The sequence below is a fragment of the Ambystoma mexicanum genome, chromosome 7q, assembly GCF_040938575.1.
Source record: "Ambystoma mexicanum isolate Mex_15411 chromosome 7q, UKY_AmexF1_1, whole genome shotgun sequence".
In the NCBI taxonomy this organism is placed as follows: domain Eukaryota; kingdom Metazoa; phylum Chordata; class Amphibia; order Caudata; family Ambystomatidae; genus Ambystoma; species Ambystoma mexicanum.
Window position 1 is genome coordinate 248,073,456 of NC_090941.1, and position 27,507 is coordinate 248,100,962.

Genomic DNA, 27,507 nt, shown 5'->3' on the forward strand with positions numbered 1-27,507 from the left:
TCTGGCTCTCAACACCCCGCAATGTGTGCAAGCAGACACTGTGGGATGAGAGAGTGCTGGACATTTCAAAAACACAAGTATTTATACAGATTTTCCACAATCCCGGACACATCGTCCAGCCCCTCTTTGCGTAATACATTTACCTAGGGTTCATACCCTTCCACATAACTAATACATGCTCAAACATCTCTACAATGTTCGTTGTTTTCCTTTAAACATTTCACATGTTTTCCAAACAGAAGACACAAAGGTAACATTCCTTATTTTACTCACTTATATTTGTCTACCATTTGTTCTTGAGCTTACAGTCAGTTTAGTTTCAAGGAGAGAAAACAAACAAAATGTAGGGGAGGATTGGTCCAAAAGACCCCCCTTGCCTACATCCCCTCCCCAGGTGAGGGCCATGGCTCATCAGGCGTCCCCTCCTTACCACCAGGACCCAGGTGGTGGATGGCTCACCTGCTGAAGGCATTGCCCAAACATATTGAATTTAGCCAGGCCTCAGGAACCATTTTGTCTAATAAAGATGGTGTGAGCTCGGCGCACTGCAGCGCGGCCCCCACCTTTGGAGAGTTTCAATTATCCCTGTGGCCACAGCTCCCTGGCAGATCCGCTGTGAGCCCGTTCCCACGGACAAGACGGACATGAGCTAGTGTAAGATACCAACACTGTAACATTTCACCTTCCGCAGTGTATCACTGCTCCCAACATGACCCGGCCAGCAGAGCCTGGGTGGAAAAAGAACTGTAAAGTGGCCCTGGGTTAAAAGCAAAAGTTCCCATATACTAATGCCAAAACTACCTGCGATGGGCGCATTTTTCTCCACAAACCTCTTTTATTAGAAAACCTGTACAACGTATAGATATGGCCGAAGGCATGTTCACATGGCATTAGCAATGAAGCACCCACACCACTGCAGTTATGTACAAATAGTAGAAGCGTCCCGGGGGGTTATTTGTTATGCGTATCATTGAAAAGTTTACACCCCACGGTCCCGCGCCATAACTGAACTAATGCTGCTAGAGTGCAAAGGAAGACAAACGCAACCATACTGAGGGCTCATGTGAAGGACGCGCGGGAATGCACCCTTCATGTGTGTATGTCCAAGCCCCTTATGTGCCACTACCGTCACGTACGTAAAACATAGTGTACAAATAATGTGCTCGGACTGGCTATATTTGAGAGGCATTTAGCAAAGTTAAAATGTAAGCTTTGGAATGATTCAATGAGTATTGTATAGTATTCGAATGTTTATGATGCTTTCACCTAAAATCGGCAACACACGAGGAAGATACCTTTTGTGAATATGTGCAAGGCCATTTCCCCCTCCCTCCCTGTGAAGCCTGCCAGACGAGAGAGCAGAGGCCCGCGCCGCGCTGCTCCAACTTCCCCAACTAGGCTGGAGCCGCTTCAAAGATTTGTAGTTCCCTCTGCAGCACCCAAGGCCACGGCCCGCCACCTGCATTATTTACAGCCCAGCAGTAAACCTCCGCCTGAATACACAAATCCAGAGGTGCCCTCTCTTAAACCCCGCAACCCACCGGATCACCCTAGGTTAATGGCCCCTGTAAAATTAGGACACCCAATACTATGGCAACATTACAGCAACACATTCATAACGACTTCTAACAAGACAAGAGGACATGTACCGTCCGTCCCATGCCCTGAGACCCAGCCCCACGACCCATGGTACCCGGTCAACAGGACACTGGTAACCATGTACTGATGAATTGCCATCAAACCCCTCTCAAGGTGCATTCCTCCTGTGTTGCATTAACCTATTGCATACCCTATTGGGAGATTTACTAAAGGGGATAATATTGCAAATGACCGAATGACTGCGGTGTGCATGGCCTAGGGCAAAGAAGTCAGGAAAAGACATTCATCTCTGACACTGGCCACAATGGCACAACAACACCGCCCAGATGGACCCAGCTGACCCACCAGGCCCAGCCCAACCCACAAGGCTGACCAGTGACGTCCTCCAGCCAAGACCAACCACATCACAGCAGCACCTATAGCTAGTCGTCACCACCCAATCCCATTGAACTTGTGTCCCCTATAGTGTGTAGGTTTTGATGACGTTTTTTGTAAATATATACGCCTGTCTTTGCTATTGTCAGACAGAGCACTCTCGGAGTTGCAGAGTTCTTTGCATGCCCTATTCTGATTGATAAACTCCCATTTAAGCTCACCCGCACTTGTCCTGGCCTTATTCCCATTCTGGGAGAGTCCATCATTGTCTCTCATTGCAGGGAGGATCGTGCTGGTTGGGGACGCTTATGTTCAGTGGTGACCCCGAAAGCGTGATTATTATTTTTTCCCAACATATCCCTACCGTCCCCTTTTGGCACGAAAATCTCCGGTCGAAAAGGGATACGCACGGTGCAAAGGCTCCGGGAGGCTGCCCGCCAACGGCGACAGGTACGCTCAGAAGTGCGCACTCAACAGAGAGAGGGTACGGGATCCCGGTTGAAAAATCCCCTTTGAGTACCGCTCGCCGGAGCCGGGGCTGACTGTTGAGCGTACGGCAGCACTGCCTGGACGGACCCAGTTTTGGAGACTCTTGGTTCAAGACGGGCACGTGAGTATTGAGTGCGAGCGATCATAAAGGGAGTAGAGGAGGAAATTTAGGACAGGGAACGAGGCGGGGTAAAAAGGGGTACGTTGGGTCTACTAAAGACCATCTTAAACTTTCTTTGCTTTTTCTTTGCATATGGCCATTAGGATTAAGAGGTGATTAAGAGATAAAAGTGACGGGAACCTAGCTCCGAGAGGGGGTGGAAGGCGGCGCCGCATAGTGCTATCTTGACTAGTACTGGGAATATATGAAGAAGTGGAAAATAAGATAAAAGTGTCTGGCAAAGGGAGACACGGAGAATATATTAGTGACTGCTATTCTTTCTATTCTTTTCTTTAGGGTTACGGGAAAAAAAGTGGGTCAGTACAAAACCAAAGAGATAGAGTAAAGAGACAGAGAGTTTTACTCTAAAATTGAAGATCAAACCTATATATATATATATATATATATATATATACATATATCTGAATAAGACGGACAGGGACAGCCGGCCAGGGAGGAAAGGGAGGACAAATTGAACTGTGAATAGAGTGTTACAGAGGGATGTGTGAACATCGTATGTGTCAAGAGATAATTTGGTGTAATGGTTGTGTACAAATGGTCAGAAATGTATAGCCATTGAGTGGTCATGGTAAGTGTGACAAGACAAAACATCATAAAGACAAGAGTAATAAGGTGAAGTGAGTGTGTACCTTTCTGATTTTTGGGTTAACATTGTTGAGATTATTGATGGTTTGCTCTTGTATGTGCTTCCCAAAGACAATAGAATAGAGGGTGTGCGCAGCCAGTCTCATGGTGTGCAGGTGAAGGGAGGAACACAAAGGTCCCCACGATTCAGTAAGACATAAAATACGCAAACTCACATGGTGATACGTTTGTATTGAGATATCGAGATACATAGAGAAACACAAGTACCAGGTGGGCACAAGGTATGGGGGCAGAAACACCCTTATCACATATTTGCAAGAACCTACCTGGGTACGCGGAACGGATTAAGAAATATCATGACCAATGGATCACAGAGTTGAAGGGAGAGGGGTTGCCTCAGATATGGCCCGAAGGGGGTTCATTTGACAAGAGTGTCCTAGATATGGTAGCCACATGCATTTGTTTGAAATATAAGGGGAAGCAGTTGCATAATAGGAGAGAAATATTAAATCTCTGGAGGCTGTTTGAAGAGATACCGCCGCCTAAGGCAAGGGAATTAGATCCTGATCTACCATCTACCACTGATAATCCACTAATGATACAAAAAGATGATAAAGTATTGCCAGAAGAAGAGCCACCGATAGAAGTAACAAGATTGTACCCAATACTAAACAAGCCAGTGCCCGCAGAGGGATACAGTGACCCTACTTATGTGCCCCCACCGACAACTACCACAACCCAAGGGCCAACAGCACCCCCTCCATACGAGAGTCATAGGGAGCGGGCTCAAGTGAGCACACCAAGGGTGGACATAGAAAAACTAACAGACGATCTAGAATCAAGGCTCTCCATAGCAAAAGACGAGCTCTCGAGGTTAAAAAGCATATGTGAGCGGACCGCACTTAATGCAGCCAGATCAGAGCACGCGTCTAGAGCGCAGAGCGAGGGTAGAACATTGGAAGAAGGGTGGAAAAAAGGCGAGATACTGTTCAGAATCCAGGAAGAACCAACCCGAATAATTGAACTAGAGACAAGGGAGGGATGTACTGACAATGAAGAGAGGCCTATAGGGGACAGGGAGGAGCTACTGTGTGATATAAGGGATGATTTGGAAGAAAGCGATAGGCTGAGTATGGCAATGGGAGGGGGAAGTGAAGGGTTGGATGGTGCATGCTCAATGAGAACACTGGATGATGAGTGGACGGGGCGATTAAGGAACCGGGTGGGGAAAATGGCATCATTAGGAAAATCAGGAGTGAAGGCAGGTACAGATACGACAACGAAGGGAAAGTTGCAGCTCCCGCTAATACATAGCGGAGGAGGGAGGCCGAATTACATACCCTGGGCTCAGATGGATAAGGCCAACTTACTAAAGTTATTGCCCCCGTTATCCGGAAGGGCGAGCAAGTGGATATACGCCTTTGAGAAACACACTGCCGGGGTACCCCTAGCAATAGGGGATGTGAAGAGCCTGCTTGTATCAGCAGTGGGGGATCAGGCCGACAGAGTATGGGTCAAGGCTGGCTTCCCAGGAGTAACATTAGACTGCGATCGCCATGATGGGGCCTCCTTTAACACAGTGTGTGCAAGGGTGTGGGATGCCGTGCGGGAAACGTTTCCAGATACCCCAGACTTACAGTCAGTAATGCAGTGTACAATGAACGACTGGGAAGATGCTATGGATTACATTTTTCGGGTCCAAGAGATGTGGAGAGCAGAAACGGGCACGCCCTGGTATCAATCGACATCGTTATTTTACTTCATTATAAAGAGGGGGCTCCCAAAAGAGGTGCAAAAGGCGCTCGACAAGATAGCAGGTATTGAGGCGAAAGGATGGCCTAAAATTCAGAGCATAATAGTGCACCACTGTAAGCGAATAAAAGAAAGGGAGAAGGAGGTGGCGCAGAAAAGATTGGCAGACGAGGCGAAACTAGTGCAGACAAAGTTGGTGAAGGTCGCAGCAGCAGTAGCCGCGCTCCCACACAGCAGGGAGGGAGATGAGGAAGAGGAGGGGCTGGTAGCAATACAAGGAAGGATGGCAACTAATTGGGCAGGAGCAGGACAGCGGCAGTGGAATGAGCAGGAGCAGGGCGGAGGTCCACAGTGGCAAGAGTGGGCCCCTCGAGGGGGACGAGGTGGGTACAGGGGCCGAAGAGGAGGTGGACCGGGGTACGGGGGAATGGGAGGAAATGGATGGCAGGGTCCCAGAGGAGCGCAAGGGAGTTGTTGGAACTGCGGGAGGTGGGGACATTACTCTAGGGAGTGCAGAAACAGACCAAACAACGGATTTTCAGAGGCAGAACATTATGGCCATCCCCATCCGGGGAGCCCATATGGTCTCCCAATGGGACAACAACAAAGAAACCCGGGACAGGGGTACAATGAGCAACAACAGGGACACCAATACAGAACACAGAATCACCCACAAAACAATGACACTATGAACTACACGCCAGGCAACCCTTTCGCGACAACAGTCAACGGAGCCCCAGCACCAGCCCCCTATAATGGCGTGTCAGTGGTTTCAGGGAGCGTATTCAACCAAGGGGGGGCAATGAGACACCCCGCATAGGACAGCCCACAGAGAACACTTGCGTGTCCAGTTCTATCTACCACCTACGATGCAGCAGAGGAACCATTGGTGGGGCGCAGATAGGAGACAAGCAATTCATATTCATGGTGGATTCGGGAGCGGAGAACTCATGTATTAGGGAGGGCTGGTTCCCATTATCTAACCGGAAGTTAGAGACGCAGGGGTTCTCTGGGGCTGTAATTGAAGTTCCTTATACAGACGCATTGGATGTAACGGTAGGGGATAAAACTGTAAAAACACCCTTACTGTATTATGAACATTCGCCAATAAATTTACTAGGGAGGGATCTTCTTAGCAAACTCAATATGACAATATCATTCACTGAGAGAGGTATAGTGTGTTCAACACCAGGAATATGCCCATTGCGTGTAATGCTGGTAGTACAAGCTCACACAACCGCACCAGAAATACGTGGTTTGCCAGTGGACGAGAGAATGTTTATTGAAGGACTAAAGACGCTGGCCCTCATAGTTCCTGAGCTGAAAAGAATGGATTGGAGAATACCGGCGGAGTTCCTCTTCTGCCCAATAGTGCACCCTGACATAGCACCAGGATCAGTGGTATCATTAGACTTGCACGCTGTACAGGTGTCTGCGAAAAGGATCTCTGTGATTGGAATGGATATAGAAGGATGTGAATAGCGTACAGTATTGTGTACCAATGCCAATATTGCCCTGAGAGACTTAACTGATGAGGATCTCTTTTCAGATTCGGAAGGGGATGGTGAAATAGTAATGGAAATAGCAATGCCCTGTGACATTTTGATTCAGACTAGAGAAATCCCTGTCCAGCTGATGGCAGTGGTGGGAGCACCACCGTCATTCTTCGATGATGACATGAGGCTAGTACCAAATAATTTGTGGACGACAGGCCCCCATGACGTAGGGTTGTTGCATGAAGTACAGCCTGTGATAATAAAGCTCAAACACGGAGCGATTCTACCCCGAGTGAAACAATACCCATTGTCTCGTGAAGCTGAAGAAGGGATAAAAGAGACAATAAATGCACTGCTCGCACAAGGGATAATAGTGCCTTCAAACTGGCCATGTAACACATGCATCTACCCAATTAAAAAAGCAAAGGGAGGGTCTTGGAGGATGATCCAGGATTTACGCCCCCTAAATGATGTAATACAGAAAGAGTTCCCTTTGGTCCCGAACCCTGCATCAATATTATGCAGCATCCCAAAAACGGCATCACATTTCACGGTGGTCGATTTGAAAAACGCATTTTTCTCCATCCCCTTGGTTGAAGAAAGCAGACACCTGACAGCATTTACACTAGGGGGGAAGAGATATGAACATTGTAGATTACCACAGGGATACTGTGAGAGCCCGAGCATATTCAACCGCATACTACATGAAGACTTAGGAAACTTATCAGTTGAGAGCACAATTATCCAGTACGTAGACGATTTACTCGGCTGTGCACAGGATGAAGAAACATGCCGAAAAGATTTGATAACACTCCTGACCCTGTTGGCCAAAAAGGGGTACAAAATAGACAAGGAAAAGCTACAATATTGTCTGACAGAAGTTTTATACTTGGGACAGCTAATATCAAAAGATGGAAAAAGAATAATCCCCAACAGGGTAGAAGCAATAAGATCAGTAAGAGAACCCACAACAGTGAAGGAGATGCAGAAATTCTTGGGAATGTGCAACTATTGCCGAGCATGGATATTAGATTATGCAGCGTACACCAGACCCTTACTGCATGCGCTCAAGGAGGCCCAACAGGAGAACAAGAAAATAGAATGGTCAGAAGAAATGAGCCCCTCCTTCAAATCATTAAAAGAGTTGATCTCAAGCGCTCCAGTGCTCGCAAATCCTGATTACGGGCGCAAATTTTACCTATTCTCACACTGCAAGGGGACACTCATGACAGCTGTACTGACACAAAAGACGTCCCTAGGACACAAAACATTGGCTTACTATAGTGGCACTTTGGATGCTGTAATGCAAGGACATTTCGCGTGCGAGCAATCGCTCGCTGCAGCCGCGTTCGCAATTGAGAAAAGTGCCACAATAGTAATGGGATGCCCTGTGACCTTGTTTGTGGAGCATTCATTATTTGCAATACTTGAAAGGTCAAAGAGTACACTGACCACACAGCGAGCAACCGCCTATGAAATCATTTTGTCCAGCGCCAATATCCATTTGGTGCGATGCAGGACAGTGAATCCGGCAACATTCATTACAGAAGCATGCACACTAGAGGACATGCAGGAACACGATTGTGCAACTTACACAGGAGAAAGAGGGGAGGACACAGTGGTGTGCGAGAATGCCCTGACGGAGGGGGAAGTGTACTTTGTAGACGGATCAGCATCAATTGACGTGGACACAGGAGAAAAACATGTGGGTATGGCAGTGGTGAGATTAGAAGATGGTGAGTATGAGACACTAGTGCAGTACCGCCTTCCATCACATTTCTCAGCACAAGCAGCAGAGCTCATTGCCCTAATAGAAGCATTGCACGCAGCTAAAGGGTGCGCAGTGACAATTTACACGGATTCAGCTTATATGACGACAACAGTACATGGAGGTCTGGCAAGATGGGGACGGAGGGGGTTTCGACGAGCAGATGGGACTCCAGTGCAACATGCAGAATTACTGAAGGAGTTAATTGAAGCCCTACGAGATCCCACCAAGGTAGCAATAGTGAAGTGCCAAGCACATACGTCCAACACAGACGTTGTGTCTTTGGGAAACGCGCAGCGGACGCGGCTGCCAAAGAAGCCTCACACTTTGAGAAATATGAAGCAGGTGAGTACATGCTACAGCAGAAGACAAACGAGGAGCTTCTAGAAGTGTAGAATACAATGCCTATCTCACAAATACTAGAGTTGCAGGAAGGAGCAAGTGCAGATGAAAAGGCGATGCGGGTAAAACGAGGGTGCAGCCAATCAGCAACAGACTTACTGTGGCGACAAAATAACTCAGGAAAAGTGGTAATGCCAGTAAAATTATTAGAAATAGCGTTTCAACAATTACACTTCCTAGCACACAACACGAAACAACACATTGCAGCAGAGATACAGGAAGAGTGGTTCGTGCCCTGTCTTCAGGAGCACTTGTCTAGATTGACATTGGAGTGCACAACATGCCAGATATACAGTTCAGGAATGACATTACGTACACTAAGGTGAACAATTCCAAGATCGATTGGGCCATTCAGAGAGCTACATATTGACTACGCGGACATGGGAGGGAGGTGTAATGGGGCACGTTACATGATTGTGATTGTGTGCCCATTTTCAAGATGGGTGGAAGCAGGCCCATGTGCACGACCTGATGCTAAAAGCGCTGCAAAATTCCTAGTGAGAGAAGTATTTCCGCGCTGGGGAATTTGTGACGTAATTCGCTCAGACAACGGCACTCACTTTGTAAACAAACTCTTCAAGGAAGTAACAACGCTATTGGGAATAAAGCATAAGTTGTGCTCTATTTATCATCCTCAAAGTAATGGCGTAGTAGAAAAGATGAACGGCCTGTTAAAAGGAAGATTATCCAAACTATGCTTTTCATTAAAAAAGAACTGGATTTACTGTTTACCCCTTGCACTGTTTGATCTGAGAAATCAGCCAAGCAAGGACCACCATTTGTCCCCGCACAAATTCGTGACAGGGAGACGAATGAACACAGCACACTCCCCAATGCGCGAACACTCAGATGCACAAAGAAACGCTGCGATACTGGGAGATGAGTTCACAGACTACTTGAACAAATTAACGAGGGTAGCGCGCGCAATATCAAAGCAGCTTTCACCACAGTTCACGAGAGAAGAGGGGAACACAACAGGGTCAGTTACAGAGCCTGAAACTCAGGTACAACTGACGCCGGGTGAATTCATTTATGTCATGAGTTTTGTGCGCCGGTGGAACGCACCACAGTTCCATGGCCCATACGAAGTGGTGTTTTGCACCCCTACGGCTGTAAAAGTGAAGGGCCTCAAGTATTGGATACATTTGACGGATGTACGAAGAGCATATAATAATGTGCAGGAAGAGGTGGATGAGGGGGCACAGACAACAGCAAACAATGCAAATGAAAAGAATGTGTGAATATGAACTTGTGTGTGACAGAAATGCACATGAATGCGAGAGTTGCTGACAAGTAGAATTACTTTTAAGAGTATTTAAAAAAAAAAAAAATGCTATGAACTTATATGTAAATAATGATGTGGTAAAAATACGTAGTGTCTTCTCCCTTGTCTGTGCATCCCCAACCCTACTGCCCTACCCACTTCCAGTCCCTGTCAATATATACTGGCACTGGTAGTGCCAACAAAATGTTTACATTCATGCACTTAATGCACTTTTGTATCTCAAACAGGAGCTACCATGGCATCTAACGGGCAGCCTGCAACGGATAGATTTATTAGATATAGAGAATTGTTACCTGAGAGATGCAAATACTTGTATGAGTGTGGATTGTCTGTGTGCATTACATTGTTTTTTACAATCATGTTTGGCCTGGTTACATATTGGTTCATAGCGTTCATCTCTATCGAGATGAACGAGGGGGGAGGGATTAACAGCACTACTGTGACCAATGCAACAGCAAGTGTAAATACTAAAGAAGGTGATTTTTTGGTATGGGACGGAACTAAACTTGTATGGGGATATTATACCACACCATCCAATGCTGTCATCTCGAAAAATGAAGGGCCACAGGGAGAAATGCAAAACAACATAGTGTCTCCGCCAAAAATATGTAATTATAATGCCCACAGTTTAAATGATCGAAACCCCTCCGCCATATCCTTGTTCTATAACACCCCCACCAGCCAGCCGGCCCCCATAGCCAAAAACACACTGTCAGATAACATCAAGGAAGAAAATGAAAGAATGACAGCAACACATGAAATATTATATGATGATTGGGTAAAGGGGGGCAGGAAGGAGAAAGGGGGGCCCACTTTGTCCATCGCCCATGAAGCTGGGAAGTACATTAGGCACAAAAATAACAGACGAAAAAGGGAGGCGGGAAGGAGGAAGTATGATGAGTATTATGGGTTAGGGCTAGATAAAATGGAAGACCCGCGACACCCCCACCAGACAAATAAATGGTATGCGGACATGAGTGCGACAGCTAAACAAACAACAAATGAAAGCTGTTATGTCTGCTCCCTCATTCCTCATGCTTCAGGCACGCCCAAAGTATTGTTACCCAAAGAGTTGCCTATGGTAGATGCCCAATGTCTCCTTCATCTCACGTTGTGCAGAATTAAGAACACCTTCCAGGCACATGAAGTTACTTTTAGACTGCTGCAGAACGAGAAAACCTGCAATCCAAAGACAGTAGGAGTGGTATGTCTGGAAGAACCATTTTTTATAATACAAGGGACACTTTTTTCAGACAACAAGTGGAAGGACGAAGAAGTAATGTGTAAGGCTGAAGCGCTGAGGGGTGTGGCGCCAGAGAAATTGCAATGGATACAAGAAACGTGCACACCAGTATGGAAGGAACACATTTCAAAACTAACTTGGGTAACAGCCATCGAAAAACCCTTCAAGCTGCAGAAGGAAATAGACTATGAACTGTGTTTTAAAGGAGAGGGGAACGCCTCCATGGGAACAAACAAGAACTGTAACAAGACCCTCACCATCCCAGATTTAAGAAAAGGGACAGCGGCCCTGATGGACACATATTGGTTATGTGGCAACCAGGCATACCTGCACCTCCCACAATCATGGAGTGGCAGCTGCTCGATGGCCACTCTGCACTCAGCACTAATGGTAATCCCAGAAAGCCACATTGATGGGAGCAAAAGGACGCGAGAAAACACCCAACAGATTGTGGTCCAGCCCACTGCAGAGTCACAAATCTATGTCCTGTCCTCCGGGAACAAGGAAGAGGTGCTGTCACGAAACAGGCAAGCATCAAACTACATATCAGAGGCATATTCAGAGTTGCTGGCACAGATCCCAGACAGATATCGATTATTCAGCTCGGCAGAAACATTCTTTGCCTCACTCATCCCAAGTATCCAGGCAAGAGCAAATGCAAAATGGCTCCAGATAACATGTTGGGAGCTGATCCAGCTGGCAAATGACACTGAAGAAGGGTTCAACGCAATAACAGTGGAACTAAGATCACTACGGCTGATGAACATGCAAAACAGGTATGTCTTGGACCTGTTGACAGCGATGGATGGAGGTGTTTGCCAAAAAATCGGAAGTGCCTGCTGCACTTTCGTACCTTCCGAAGACGCAGACAACGGCTCCCTGTCCCATGTGATCGAAGCAGTACATAACCTAGGAGAAAGAATGAGAATGGAAGGTGGTGCGGAAGAAAGCACTTGGTTCGACAATATTTTCTCCTGGGTTCCATCATGGCTGGGAATGACTGTGAAATTTTTGATGCCGGCTGTGGTGTTCCTCCTCTTTATTTTTTGCCTGTGCCAGGTGGGTCTTCGATGTTGTGCTAACGCAGTACCGAATGGTGCAATGATGATGGTGACAATGGGCAACACCCGTGGTACAATACAAGCTATGCAGGAAGTGCAGGTACAAACAGGAACAGATGACACACCAAGATATCAGCTAATGCCTAGATATCACGACAAGAATATCGTAGATAAATTGTGGCATACTACCATTAGAGAGCCCCGTGTACTAGAATCGTACAAGGAGGTATGGGTAGACTTGGAAGGAGAGAGCGGATGTATATACCTGACTTGTACCCCAGATGAGTATGCTAGGAGAGGTGAGAGCTTAAGGGGGGTGTGCAGAGCATGGATGCCCATAAAAGGCACACCTGCATGGGATGACACAATAATTGACGAGGAAGAGTGCAGGAGGATTTAAAGAATTTGTTACTTAAGTAACGAAAGGGGGGAAATGTAGGGGAGGATTGGTCCAAAAGACCCCCCTTGCCTACATCCCCTCCCCAGGTGAGGGCCATGGCTCATCAGGCGTCCACTCCTTACCACCAGGGCCCAGGTGGTGGATGGCTCACCTGCTGAAGGCATTGCCCAAACATATTGAATTTAGCCAGGCCTCAGGAACCATTTTGTCTAGTAAAGATGGTGTGAGCTCGGCGCACTGCAGCGCGGCCCCCACCTTTGGAGAGTTTCAATTATCCCTGTGGCCACAGCTCCCTGGCAGATCCGCTGTGAGCCCGTTCCCACGGACAAGACAGACATGAGCTAGTGTAAGATACCAACACTGTAACATTTCACCTTCCGCAGTGTATCACTGCTCCCAACATGACCCGGCCAGCAGAGCCTGGGTGGAAAAAGAACTGTAAAGTGGCCCTGGGTTAAAAGCAAAAGTTCCCATATACTAATTCCAAAACTACCTGCGATGGGCGCATTTTTCTCCACAAACCTCTTTTATTAGAAAACCTGTAAAACGTATAGATATGGCAGAAGGCATGTTCACATGGCATTAGCAATGAAGCACCCACACCACTGCAGTTATGTACAAATAGTAGAAGCGTCCCGGGGGGTTATTTGTTATGCGTATCATTGAAAAGTTTACACCCCACGGTCCCGCGCCATAACCGAACTAATGCTGCTAGAATGCAAAGGAAGACAAATGCAACCATACTGAGGGCTCATGTGAAGGACGCGTGGGAATGCACCCTTCATGTGTGTATGTCCAAGCCCCTTATGTGCCACTACCGTCACGTACGGTGGCGAGTCGTTTTCTATGTGCTCCACCAAGCTCACTACTACCTCACTTACTGCAAATGTATATGCATATAACAAAATGTTATAGTTGTTAAAACATAGTGTACAAATAATGTGCTCGGACTGGCTATATTTGAGAGGCATTTAGCAAAGTTAAAATGTAAGCTTTGGAATGATTCAATGAGTATTGTATAGTATTCGAATGTTTCTGATGCTTTCACCTAAAATCGGCAACACACGAGGAAGATACCTTTTGTGAATATGTGCAAGGCCATTTCCCCCTCCCTCCCTCCGAAGCCTGCCAGATGAGAGAGCAGAGGCCCGCGCCGCGCTGCTCCACCTCCCCCAACTAGGCTGGAGCCGCTTCAAAGATTTGTAGTTCGCTCTGCAGCACCCAAGGCCACGACCCGCCACCTGCATTATTTACAGCCCAGCAGTAAACCTCCGCCTGAATACACAAATCCAGAGGCGCCCTCTCTTAAACCCCGCAACCCACCGGATCACCCTAGGTTAATGGCCCCTGTAAAATTAGGACACCCAATACTATGGCAACATTACAGCAACACATTCATAACGACTTCTAACAAGACAAGAGGACATGTACCGTCCGTCCCATGCCCTGAGACCCAGCCCCACGACCAATGGTACCCGGTCAACAGGACACTGGTAACCATGTACTGATGAATCGCCATCAAACCCCTCTCAAGGTGCATTCCTCCTGTGTTGCATTAACCTATTGCATACCCTATTGGGAGATTTACTAAAGGGGATAATATTGCAAATGACCGAATGACTGCGGTGTGCATGGCCTAGGGCAAAGAAGTCAGGAAAAGACATTCATCTCTGACACTAGCCACAATGGCACAGCAACACCGCCCAGATGGACCCAGCTGACCCACCAGGCCCAGCCCAACCCACGAGGCTGACCAGTGACGTCCTCCAGCCAAGACCAACCACATCACAGCAGCACCTATAGCTAGTCGTCACCACCCAATCCCATTGAACTTGTGCCCCCTATAGTGTGTAGGTTTTGATGACGTTTTTTGTAAATATATATGCCTTTCTTTGCGATTGTCAGACAGAGCGCTCTCGGAGTTTGCAGAGTTCTTTGCATGCCCTATTCTGATTGATAAACTCCCATTTAAGCTCACCCGCACTTGTCCTGGCCTTATTCCCATTCTGGGAGAGTCCATCATTGCGGGGAGGATCGTGCTGGTTGGGGACGCTTTCGTTCAAAGAGCACATGTCCAGCTATTCATCATTCTATTTTGCGTGTCTATTTTGCTTGTTTGAAGGTTGGCAAAGATGGTATCTAAATTACTGATTAGTATTGCTTTTGTTTAGCTCCAAGGTTCCTCAGTGTAAGGCAAACAATCCACCTTAGCAGCTTCAACATGTTTATCTATGTGGACATCATGAAACAGTACAAAGTTCATTTTGCTTTGCTGGAGCCGATAACACAAATTCTAACATCCAACTGAAAGCAATAGGCGATCAAAATGGCAGATAACTTAGAATGGCTGCATAGTCAGCCTGTTTCAGGTTCATTCAATGCAATTTACAGTGCGATGCAAATGTGCTTAGGCCAATCGTTTACTATCAGGCAGTGTTCATGCAAAATATACTTTTACACCTTACAATTTTTGTTAGTTGCACAATGGCATTATGGATAGTATCCTGGACATTGTAAGGAACTCATGGTGGCAACAATAAAGACAGACACAGGGGATCACATTTCAAGGGTGTTTATTAAACTGTATGCAGGTTAGAAAAAACGCCTAATCTAAATCTAAATCTAAATCTAAGTTGGGAGCAGGCGTTGACCATCAAACGAAAAATAAGGCAGTCCTATTGGTGTTGTGTCAAATAAAAAGGCTTAAACTAAGAAAACCTATTGCCACCCCTTACAACGATTACAAAAAGGGTGTTGCTTAGTTTTCAAGAAAAGGAAGAACTGTTCACAATTAATATATCAGGATGTGATAGCCTGGGTCTCCCTTCCCCATGTTTTGAGCATGGAATAACGTGGAACTTCTGAGCACAGCAAACCTCTCGAGCTTTCCCCAGCATGAGACGATAGTTCCAGGTTTAACTTCTCAGAAGCCTCGACGGCCAAGTTTCTTTATAACAAAAGTCTCTTGCCTTTGAGGGTCAGTTAAATAAGAAATAAATGAAAGTTCTTTTCAACTTTTATTTGGGATGATGATTCTTTACCCCTGGGTCACCCACGTCTGGGCGCAGACCCCTCTCACTTCTCAGCATACCTCTACCGGGTTCAGTATGGCTTTCCAAGTACATGAATCTCAATGTCTTTTTAAACAGTTCCAGTGGACATCACTCTGCCGTGTCCACCTTTGTCAACACAATGTTCCTTGGGACTTAGACTTTGCCCCCTTTTTGTCATCTTCCCTCTGCTGTGTACACTCTAGCCAACTTCATATTCACATTTGCTTTCAATGTCTGTGGAATTCACTTCCCTTGCTTTTTCATGACACAGAATTCCCTTCCCTTACTTTCTCTACAGTTCTTAGGTCAAAGGCTTTCGACTGTACATGGATTTTGCTTGATGTCCTGTATGATCAGTTTGAGCTATCTTTGCGGCTCTCCTATGGCCTTCTGGTATCTGTAGTTTCACTCAGAAGGGGCTTCACCTGAGCTTCTCAGATCAGCATCCACGTGGTACCGTTCCCCTCTGCAGCTGGTCTCTCCCTTATCAATTTACTGTTTCAAAATTCTCTTTGTACTTTTCTCATTATGCAGCCCTGCAGTTACGCTTAACACAGATCGGTTCTTAGCGGCCTCTTCCTTCGACTCAACGGCTGTGTTGAACCCCTTGGCTTTCCTTGTAACTAGAGTCAAGGCCGGTACCACGGTAGCAGCAACTTCCTTGCTCCTGCTGATCAACATAGGCACGATCCGTGTACTGTCAGCATATGCTACAACACACTTGGGCTATTGTCCTCAGTCTTACGATTCCTTCTGTTGAGGTTTCGCGAGTCTGTGTTGAAAAGGGCATGGTCAGGTCTCTCCTTGTTAGCCTCTCGATATTCACCACCTTTCTCCTCCTCTTGAACTGCTGTAGTAGATTAGCTGTCTCATTGTGCAGTCTGCCTTGCTCGTACTCCATCTTTTATCCATGTGAGGAAGGGAAAGGGCCATCAGGCATGTGTGATTCTGGTCAATTGCCTGACTATGCCTGACTCTTGTATTGGGACATGTCAGGTAAAGGGCTCTGGTGTTAATCCCTTCTCTTGCAAGTTGTGCAAAAGTGTTTGTGTTCGAAAAGGGAGGGCAGTGTTTTTGAATGTCCTATGTGGTAGGATGGGGCAAAGGTGTTGAAAGAAGAGGGATACCATGTCTCACCCATCGGTGTCCCACTCCCGGAGGACCCCCCATCCAGGTGATCCCCCCTCACTGGTCCACCCCCAGGATGGCTGTGTCCTGGCCACCTGGATGGCAGATCCCTGAGGACTAGCTAAGAAGACACTTTCAGGTGTCTCACATACCCTTCTTCCATGCGATATAGTCGCATTTATTTCACTGGGGAATCAGCAAAGAAAATCCACGTTTCCATTTTCTTTTCCATTCTGATGTTCCACCATGAAACTATAGTGTTTGGGTCTAGAAACCATTGCATGACTCGAGGGTTGGACTCTTTGTGTTGACTAATCCAAACTAGGGGTGAGTGTTCTGTGACTAGTGTGAATTTGTGTCCCAATAGGTAATATCTAAGATGAATAATGGCCCATTTGATGGCTAAGGCCTCTAATTCTACCACAGAGTAATTTTTTTCACATGGGAACAACTTGCGACTGGTGTATAGTATAGGATGTTCTAGTTGGGACAGGACAGCTCTTAGCCCTGTAAGGGAGGCATCCATCTGTAAAACAAACTCCTTTGAGAAATCAACTACCTTTAGGATTGGGTTCTGGCATACAGTCTGCTTTAGGATGTTATAGCATACCTCATTGTCGTCGTTCCAATGAAGTTTCTGGGGTTCAGCATTTTTAAGTTTATTTGTCAACCTGTCTATTTTGTCCAAAAGGTTAAAGATAAACTTACAGTAATATCCTATTAACGAGAGGAAAGCTCGGAGGTATCTTTTGGTTTTGGGAGTTGGTGTATCCAAGACGGCTTTTACCTTTTCATGTTGGAGTTGTACCTTCCCATTCCGTATGCAGAACCCAAGATATTTTACGGCTGATTGGGCCAATCTGCATTTAGCTGGATTAGCAGTTAGGCCAGCATTTCTGAGGACCTTCATGATGGTACAAAGATGGAAAAGATGGGCCTCCCACTTCTTACTATAAATGACAATATCATCAATATAAACTCCACACAAATAGGGACATGGTTGCAGAATGTTATCCATAAGACTTTGGATCGTAGCTGGCATACCATGTAGGCCAAAAGGAAGGAATTTAAACAGGAATAATCCAAGGGGCATTGAAAACGCTGTTTTCTCCTTATCTGGCCCATATACAGGTACTTGCCAGTACCCTTTGGTCAAATCTAGTGTAGATAGAAAGGTGGCTGTCCCATGTTTATCAATTAGATCATTGATGCGTGGCATGGGATTGGCATTGAAGTCTGATATAGCGTTAACTTGACGAAAGTCTATGCAGAATTTCCAGGAATGGTCAGGTTTAGTGACCAACACAATAGGAGAGGACGATGGACTTGAAAAGGGCTCAATAATGTTGGCTTTCAACATTTTGTTGACTTCCTTTGTCACTATCTGTTTATGGGCTTCTGGTAGATAATATGGTTTTAAGTGAACCACTTTACCTTAAGGCATTCAAATGTTGTGGTATGTACCTTTCACTCTTCCTGGTTTTTCTAAGAATACATCAGGAAATTACACTACTACATCTTTTAGAGCTTCTCTCTGTTGAATAGATAACTCTGAAGGAATTAAAGGCGAAGTTCGCTCAAAAATGTTATTGTGCCGAGCGTTCGGGCATGTATTTTTAAGCATACTGTAATCGATCTTAAAGATTTTTCCAAAGCATTTTACCTTAGTTTTCCTCACTTTTACAAATGCGAACACAACGGGTTGTGTGCTGCCATCTTGTGCTAATCCTATCCATTGAGGCATCACCCTAAGTTCAAGTGCATTCATGGCAAGAATACAGATTGCCCGCCCCTGAAGCTGACATCACTAGATGTGTAAGGCCCTTTTCACAACACCAATGCACGTCTCATGTCAACGTTGTCCATGCGCATGCTCTTAACGTGTCTCCATGGAAATTCCAGGACGAGTCTTTCATCAACATGTATAAACAGACCCTTTCTGATCAGACAACATTGGAGTTGCTTTTTCAATCGTTTCACTGTATTTTGTTTAGATCGCCCGTGATTCGGTTCTGCTCTTTTCAGCTATCTTCCTAGTAAAAAGTCCTTGTGAACAGGTACTTACACTAGCAGAACTATTTTCAATAGTTGCTTGCATTTTATTTTACTATTTGCCATATAATGGCAACAATACAGCCCCATGAGTATGAGCCTGAGTATTCCTAGGAGGAACTAATGGAAAATGAAAGATGCGGAAAAAATGGGGAATCAGACGACAGTAGGGAAGATGAATCATCAGAGCATGAGCCTAAGCCTAGTCGCATGGAAGACATTTTCACCTGGTGTACCTGCAATGATTGTGAGGTCATGCCAACCAAGGTGGAGAACTGCTGCTGCCAAGAAAACTCTGGATGCTTGGCCTACATAGCCGAAGAAGGCACACCACTGATACACGTTACCAAGCTGCATGACTTCAGGGCAGCCTGCCTCACAAGATCTAGGTTGAGGACTGTGATCGTGCTTATTCACAAACTTTGCGCAACTCTTTGCCCTCGCAATCCAAGTAACGAGTAAGTATACTCTAGATGTGATGTCATTTTGACCACTGAGACGACTACCATGTCATGTTTTTCTCCTACATTGTCGTAACTTTGATCGATCACTGACGAATTAATTTAGTCTATAAATAGAATACATTTCTCTTGCTCTTTGGAAATCAGAGTCTTCATTGCTTATGTGTCTTTAGCTTCCAACTAAAAAAAATGTTTCTCTGCGTTGCCCAAACATTCTGGCTTCAATGGGTGTTCACTTTTGTAATGTGTCGAGACTTCAAAGCCCAAGTACATTTTTCCATAAAGTTACTTTTGTTAAGGGCAAATATGCCATACAATTTAGAATGCATTTTCAAGTAAGGTGGTACACCTATCAGGTTCATTCAATTAAAATATGTATGTTTCTTTTTCACAGGTGGTACAGGCTGGTGGCTTATCGTTCATTTACATGGTGGCTTTATGGGAGGCTAGGATTCCACGTTCAATGAGTAATACCCGCCTGTGTCGTTGGAGCCATTCACGTCAACTTCACCATTGACAGTGGACAGCACAGGGGATTTTCAAACACTGTGCTGCAACCACAAGTATACCATTTGTAGTTTGTTGTGCCATCAACATCACCAAATTAAATACAAATTAGCATATACATATAGTTTTTTGTATTTTTTATTTGTTTTATTAATTTTCCAAAACACAAACAAAACTTCACACAACTGTATTAATGCAATATCAGCAGCCAACACATTAACACACATCGTGAACCTGCCCCAACCCTCTTGGCCTTTCCCTCCGTCACTCAGGTTTTTTTAGTCTAGTGACATGTTTCCGGCCTTTGGGGTGCGAGAAGCAGCCCCGAAAACATGCACCTGGGGAAAGCATGTCCTATTCCACCCCCCTTTTATGAATTCTATGTGCCACCTCCGCCAATATCACCCCACCACCGGGCAAGTCCAAAACATATGGAGCATTCCCGCATCCATCGTATCACACCTGGGGCATCCCTGTGCTGTTGCCCCTGGAAGCCTGGATATCCGCTGAGGTATCATATACACCCTATGAGTCACTAGCAGATTTATGAGCTGCAGTCTCACATTTCATGACACCTTCTTGTGGTACCCATTGTGTTTCAGTGAAGGTGTCTCCCAAATGCTCTTCTCATTTTCCTTTCATCCCCATTGAGAAGGCTAGCCCATTAGTCAATAGGAGTTCATATATTCGTCATATATAATGCCCCCCCTCAGCTATATTATATAGGGTATCCTCAATCGAATGTTTCTGCATGAGTCCACTATATGCAGGACAGCTACGTACAACCTCTCTCTTAATAGTATTATGTAGCATATGTTGGCCTGCGTGCATTCCCGTCTGGCTTGTCAACTCTAAGAAGGGTACAAAAGCTGTATCTTGCAACATGTTTCCTATGTTGGCCACCCCGTAGGCTTCCCAGTACTTGCGTATACCCATTCTCGCCTGGGATGACGTGGACACTACCAAGACCAAAGGGATCTGTACCGATATTGTGTCCGTCAAACCCATCACTGTCCAGAACTTGTACCAAATGTTCACCCCTAAAGACACCAGGTGTGCCCATTGTCTCCTGCAAGGTTTCTTGAACCACAATATCTCCGTTAAGTAATGGTGCTGCCCGGCAGGTTGCAACATCAATGTGTCCGGAGTCGGGTCTTCAGCCAGCCAATTTACCACAAATTGCAGTTGCCCAGCGCTATAATACAGTTCAAAGTGTGGGACCTTGATACAACCCTCATCATGCGGCTTACATAATAACAGCGCTATTCTACTTCTTCCAATTTTCCACAAAAAGCTTCTGCTGATACCCTCCAAAAAAGGGCCTAGATATGTAGAACAGGACATTCACAAATAAAATTAGCAGTCTGGGCAATACCACCGTCTTCAGCAAAGCAGGCCTGCCCATCATTCATTTAGTCCAGAACTTCATAGAGCTCTTGATACCTTCCAGGGTGTGTAATGTGTTGTGTGTGTGGGTTCATCAACTGGGTCATGGTACATGTTAACCCCCAGATACCTAAACGTGTGCACTATCCATTGCAGAGCAAGTGCCAGCATTGCCCTGCACTATATTTAACGCAATCCTGCTAGTGTGAATAATGCTGATTTATCCATAATAATTGTAATCCCTGACAGCCCCTCAAAACATGCCATGGCCTCCAGCAGCAACTCAGGTTATCCTCCAAATGTTTAAAAATATAATAGAGTATCATCAGCATACAGGTATATCACATTTCGGACTCATCTATTTCAACACCCGCTTCACTATATTCCATCCTGAGGTACTGGGCTATCGGCTCCATAGCCAGGATGTAAAGCAACGGCGACAGTGTGCATCCTTGTCTCATTCCCTTACCCAAATCCCATGCCTCCGAAATTTATTTGCCTGATTTAACCCTAGCTAACGGCCTATAGTACACTACTAGGACCTATTTAATGTATGTATGCCCAAATCCAAATCTATGCAGATTTGCATACAGCTAGTCCCACCTCACCCAATCAAATGCCTTCACCACATCCAATGTAGCTATAGCACACAGAGTTTCCCAGGATGCTGTCCTATCCAACACATGATGTAGCCTCCTCAATTTCCAGGCCAGGCTTTGGCCTGGGACATAGCCTGCTTGATCTGGCTGCACTAGTTTATGTAACACAGTTTTCATTCTAGCTGCTAGTATGGACGTCAATATATTGCAATCCTGGTTAAGCAGCATTGACATGGGTTTGTAGGAACCACATTCCTTTGGGGCTTTGTGGGGTTTGAGGAGAGGTATTATAATAGACTCTCTCAGGCTAAGTGGAAGATCTCCCGCCTCATACGAATCATTGAAAGTGCTAAGCAAATGGGGCGCCAACTCTTGTGCATACTCTTTATAGAATTTACTGGATAACCATCCGTCCCCAGTGTTTTCCCTGCTAGCAAACTCTGGATTGTATTTTGTATCTCCTCTAGGGTTATGGGCCCTTCAAGGTCATCGATATCGTCCAGGGACAATTCTGGTAGTTCAATCTCGCCTAGAACCTCCTCCAAGAGGGCAATTGACACAGGGGGTCCCTTATGGTACAGTTGTCGGTAAAATTCATGAAATGCCACATTAATCCCGATTTGCGTACAGCATAAGTTCCCATTTCCCTTATCTATTGAGTTTATGGGGCCCTGATACAATTCTCTCCTATATAGCCATGCTAGCATCCGGCCAGGCTTATCCCCTTCTTTGTGCTGACTCTCCGTATATTTAGCAAAGCTGCATTTGCCCAGCCTCTCCCACCAATCCATGCATTTTTGTTTTAATTCTCTAGCCTTCTCCCCACCATCAAGTTGATGCACTCTAGACTGCTCTAGTATCGTCGGTTGTTCCTCTGCAGAAACTAGCTCTCTATTGATATTTGCCTGAGCGCTGCTAGCTCCCGCTATGGCGACCCCTCTAAACACCACCTTCAATGCCTCCCAGAAAGTACCAGCACTAGGTACACTGCCCAAATTGTGCGAGACATATCCTATAATGCATTGTCCTATGCAATCACGAAATGGGGAATCTTTCATTGATTCGCTCCAGAGGCTCCACATGGGTATTGGAGCCCTGGAGGGGGACATATCGCCACTGCAGGCTCGGTGGGGCGTGGACTGACAGAACTCTGCCTTTATAATGTGCATGCATGACCTGATGTACCAATTCTTTACTCACGAAAAAATGATCTATTCTCGTTTGTACTGCATATGGAGCAGAGAAGTGAGAATAGTGTCTAGCGGCTGGGTGCAGAACTCGCCAGGCGTCTTCCAAATCAAAGGAATCCAGGAGCATCCTTAATGCCCTGGCAGGCGGAGACAATTTGATGTATTTGCAGTCCGACCTATCTAGGATTGGGTTTAGGGTTCAGTTAAAGTCGCCCCCCCCCATATCATAATGCTGTACCGATAGCAGCCTATTCGTTGGTACAGAGTCTTAAAAAGCCACAGCGGCACTGCGATTGGGGGCATACAAGTTAATAAGGCAAGTATCTATTTGCTATAAAAGGTCTTGTACTAACACCATCCTGCCCTCATTGTCTGTTTTAGTATGGGTGAATTTGAAGGGTACATTCCATATTAGGATCCCACGAGCATAGGCAGAATACAGGGATCTGAATACTCGCCATTTCCATTTACTCACTAATAATGCCTGTTTATCCAATGTGACATGTGTTTCTTGTAATAAGGCAATATCTACTTTACATCTCTTAAGATATGAGAACACTCTATTCCTCTGTAAGTAAGCATTCAGCCCTCTGACATTCCAGGTCAGTACTTTTATAGTCCCTGCCATTTTTTCCCCTTGTCCCGCTCTGATCTGCCAGATGTCACAGCCATTACGACAGGCTTCCCTTGCCTCTCGTGTAGTACCCGCTCTGGGAATGCTGTGCTACTGAAACCCTTCAACATACATGCAGGCAACCCTTTCTCCCATTTAACTTTCCCAACTTCCTTAACTAAAAACAACTGCCCTGCTAAGGTACTCCTGCTTAGGCACATCTGCTTCCCGCATTTGCCCCAGGCAATCCTGCCTGGGGCTAGTGCACAATGGATGGGAACAATAAGTGCCCTCAAATTATAAAACTTGAAGGGTGCGCGAGGTGCAGCCGTGGACTCAGACTCTCCCTCCTTGTTGTAAAGCATCAACTACTAACAAGCCTGCCACATATAAGACCAAACCAGTTACAAGCATCTACGATCAAATTTGTAGGGAAGTGGACAATAATAACACCCTTTAGTCTTCGGATATTCGCACAGTTGCAGTTCACTTGGAGCATTGAGTTGCGACGGTCACAGCATCCAAAGTAACCTAATTCGCTCTCGACTCCAGTTGAGTGGGCCTTCCTTTGCGCGTTCATTGGTTTTCATCTCCTCCACCCTTCGCACGGGCCAATCTTCTCTCTGTCCATCTATGCCTGCGCTTCCCCAGGAGATCAAAAAACAAAGTCTTATTTTTACATATGACCTTAAGCCGTGCTGGGTAGGTCAACATGTATTTCAGTCCAGCCGTATGCAGTCTAGCTTTAGCTGCCCATAATTGTGCTCTATTCTTCTGTACTTGAAATGTATAATCAGGGTAGACTGCCAGTAATGCAGAGGCTCTCTTCAGTTCTCTGCTATGTCTGAAATAAGCCAATATTTGTTCCCGTCCAGGACCTTGTAATTCCGGACTTTAGCAATAATGGATCTCGGGGGTTGCCTGCGGGGGCAGTGTCTGAATTAGCGCCCTGTGCGTTCTCTCTATTGTGAAGCCTTGCGTAATGTTCCCTGGCCCGATCTCCTGGAGCAGCATGTTTTCTATTTACATCATCGGGTCTGTGCCTTCTTCTCTCTCAAGAAGGCCTACAATGCAGATATTATTTCTCTGGGCCTATCCCTCTGCTTCCTCAACTCTGCTCTCGAGAAGGCTAATCTTTTGTTGCAGCACATAGACATCCGCTAGCGTGCCTCAGAGCACACCCAAATTCGTCCTTCACCCGTGTCTCCAGTGTGGTGGTGCATTCTGCCAAGCTCTGCACATCCTAGCGCAACAAGCCAATGTCTAGTTCCACTGCTTCAATTTGTGTCCCCAAGGAGGCCTTTAGATCTGCTATGGCCAACATACATTGCTTATGCAACTCCAGTGTGCCCCTTATCTTCTTCTGCTCCAAGTCCATACTTCCTCTAGATTCCTGTTGCTTGGGCTTGGCAACGCTGTCTAATGTTGGCTGGCCCGCTTTGGCTTTTGACAACTTGGGCGGTATTCAGACTGTCTACCCCCCACTCAGTGGGCCTCAGCTGCTTCCTGCCAAGCCTATGGTACCTCAAAGCAAATGGGTATGTTCTGTTTGGGAAGCAGAGTTTATGGGCCCATCCTATATTAGCATGAACCCTGGCACTGCCTTGTGCGCAGATTGGCAATGTGTGCGTTCTCTCGAAGGGGGAGTGAGCGCTGGTACTCCGGCCTTCGTGATTTATCTCAGTGCTCCATGCACTTGGGCCACATTTCCCGCTTGTCCTCCAAATGGGCACACCGCCCAAAACCTTACCAAGTGTGCATGTGCCAATATGAAATCTTTGTAGCTCACCAATCGCCACTTCCAGCAATCCACTTGTAACAACTTTCTTTCAAGTAAGGACAGATTTTGTCTGCTATTTTATTCCATCGCTACAGTGCGAGCTCTGCAGGGGGCAGCTCCTCGTCATTCACCACCCAGCCCAGGTTCCATCCTCCTTTCTACCGATGGCTGTGGGTCTCCAAGCAGCCCACTGTCCCTTTTCCTGGCCGCTGCAGGTCCTATGCGCTTGGGGCCACTCACTTGTCACTCCCTTTGGCCCAGGTCTGGGCACATGCCCCTCTTCCAGTCTCTGCCCCTGGCCAACTCTGTGTCTCTTCATTTGCCACTGCAAGTAGCATGTGGCAGGGGGCCCCTCTCGTTATGTCACCGTGCAGTCTGGGTGCATCTGCCTCTCACCAGCAGACCGCTGTCTCCATTTCAGGGAGCAGCCAGCCCCATGCAGCGGGACTCTAACTTTGGAATGCACTGCCCGGCCTGTGGTCTTAAATCTGTCTCCAGGGCTCTGCCCGCACACTGTCTCTGTCCGGTCATCAAGATGGAGGAATCGGTGCAACAGATCCCGAACTGCGATCCTGCGTACCTCATTGCTGCTGCGGACGCTCCACGTTCTTCGTTCCTTGGCCATGCAGGCCGGCGTTCAGCAGACTCTCTGCCCTCTGTCTCTGCAGTAGACCCCAAGCTCCAAAGGGGGGGTGTGCACAGCTCTCACCATTCTCCGACCGCCACAGCTGTCTCCCTCAGTATGCCTCCATTGTCCTTGCCTAGTTCCTCTTTCCAGCTGGGCGAGTCGGAACACTGACAGTCCTCCACCTCTGCCAAAGATCCTCAGTCCATCTCACAGGTCTCATTCCCTGTTCACTCACTTCTGCATACTCTGCGGTCCCTCGGGGTTCCAGGGTCTCAAAGTTTCCTCCTCGCCTTTGCTGCTCTTCTTATAATGAACATGCCATCTTGTCTCCTGGCACTGCCAGCCGGTCCACTTATTTTGTTCTGGATAGCATGGCGGAGGCTCAGCCTTCAATCATCACAAGTCAGCTGGGCACTTCCGTAGAATTCATGCATGCTCTCCGGCAATCTCAGGCAATATTGGCAACAGTATGCTTGTCATTTTGTCGGATCATGCAATTATCAGGCAGGAGAAGTACAGGGAGCTGACCTACTCCATCGGCTGAAAGCCACACCCCCAACATATATGAATAGTTGTTTGAATTTTTCAGTGAGTCAAGAACACTCTCAATTGCTTATGAGGGTCATGAAAGAATGGTTGGTTCCCTTTTGCGCTCACCTCGTCTCCATCTTTCCCCCTCCAGTATCCCCTCTCCGGTACTGGGTGGGTGGGAAAGGCCAAGGTGCAACATAAAGGGTTCCTCCAGATTCCCCTCTTCAAAACCCCGACCCAGCAATCAACATAAGTTTGTGTCCCTTCAGCAGTGTTTCCCGGGCCTTTTGCAATTGCCTCATACCCATCCAGTAGCAATGGCAGTTCACACCTACGGCCGTACGCTCCCAAGGGGGCTGGGTGGGTGGGAACACTCTAGTTGCCAAACACCATGTACACTTCAAAGGGATCTTCTGTATGGTGACCATTGTCACATGGCCACCCCAGACCCAGTGTCTCCAGACTCCCCTCTTCAAGACACCGTCTCTGCAATCAACATAAGTTTGTGTCCTTTCAGCAGTGTTCTGGGCCTTTTGAGGTCACCTCATGCCCATGCATCTCCCCTGCAGTATCAATGTCAGTTCACACCTATGGCCGTGCACTACCAAGGGGTCTGGGTGGGTGGGAACACTCAAGTTGCCAAACACCACATACACTTCAAAGGGATCTTCCACACAGGGATCATTGTTCACATGGCCTCCATAGAACTAGTGTCTCCAGACTCCCCTGGTCAAGTGCATCCGTCCCCCTTCCTCGCTCTCTCCCTCCTCAGGTATCGATGGCAGTTCACACCTAAGACCATGCGCTCGAAAGCCAGATGGGTGGGTGTAGCATTGCAAATATACATTACGCATCATACACAATTATGCAGACTCTTTGTTTTTGTGATGGCAATAAAAGCCTGTGGCTTTTATTAGAAATAACAATAATAAATCAAACAAGA